This window comes from Jaculus jaculus, chromosome 5 (genome assembly GCF_020740685.1).
Source record: "Jaculus jaculus isolate mJacJac1 chromosome 5, mJacJac1.mat.Y.cur, whole genome shotgun sequence".
Lineage (NCBI taxonomy): Eukaryota > Metazoa > Chordata > Mammalia > Rodentia > Dipodidae > Jaculus > Jaculus jaculus.
Genome location: NC_059106.1, coordinates 104,362,855 through 104,363,561, shown reverse-complemented (window position 1 = coordinate 104,363,561; position 707 = coordinate 104,362,855).

Sequence of the window (707 nt, the reverse complement as noted above, 5' to 3'; positions counted from 1 at the left end):
GCAAGCAAATAACCTAATTCTTCACTTTAAAGCCTTGGAAAAAGAAGAACAAGGCAAACCAAAAATCAGTAGATGGGAAGAAATAATAAAGATTAGGGCAGAAATTAATGAAATAGAAACAAAAAACAAATCCAAAGTATTAATAAAACAAAGAGTTGGTTCTTTGAAAGGATAAACAAGATTGATAAACCCTTAGCAAAGCTGACCAAAAGAAAGAGAGAAGAGACACAAATTAATAAAATCAGAGGTGAACAAGGTAACATCACAACAGATTCCAGAGAAATTCAAAAAATCATAGGGACATACTATCAAAGCATATACTCCACAAAGTATGAAAATCTGAAAGAAATGGATGATTTCCTTGATCTATATGACCTACCTAAATTAAATCAAGATGAGATTAATCACTTAAATAGACCTATAACAAACATGGAGATCCAAACCGTTCTCAATAATCTCCCAACTAAAAAAAGCCCAGGCCCGGATGGATTCACTGCTGAATTTTACCAGACCTTTAAGGAAGAGCTAACACCATTGCTTCTTAAGCTTTTCCAGGACATAGAAAAAGAAGGAATTCTACCAAATTCCTTCTATGAGGCCAGCATCACCCTGATACCAAAACCAGGCAATGATAGGACAAAAAAAGAAAATTATAGACCAATCTCCCTCATGAACATAGATGCAAAAATCTCAAAAACTATTGGCAA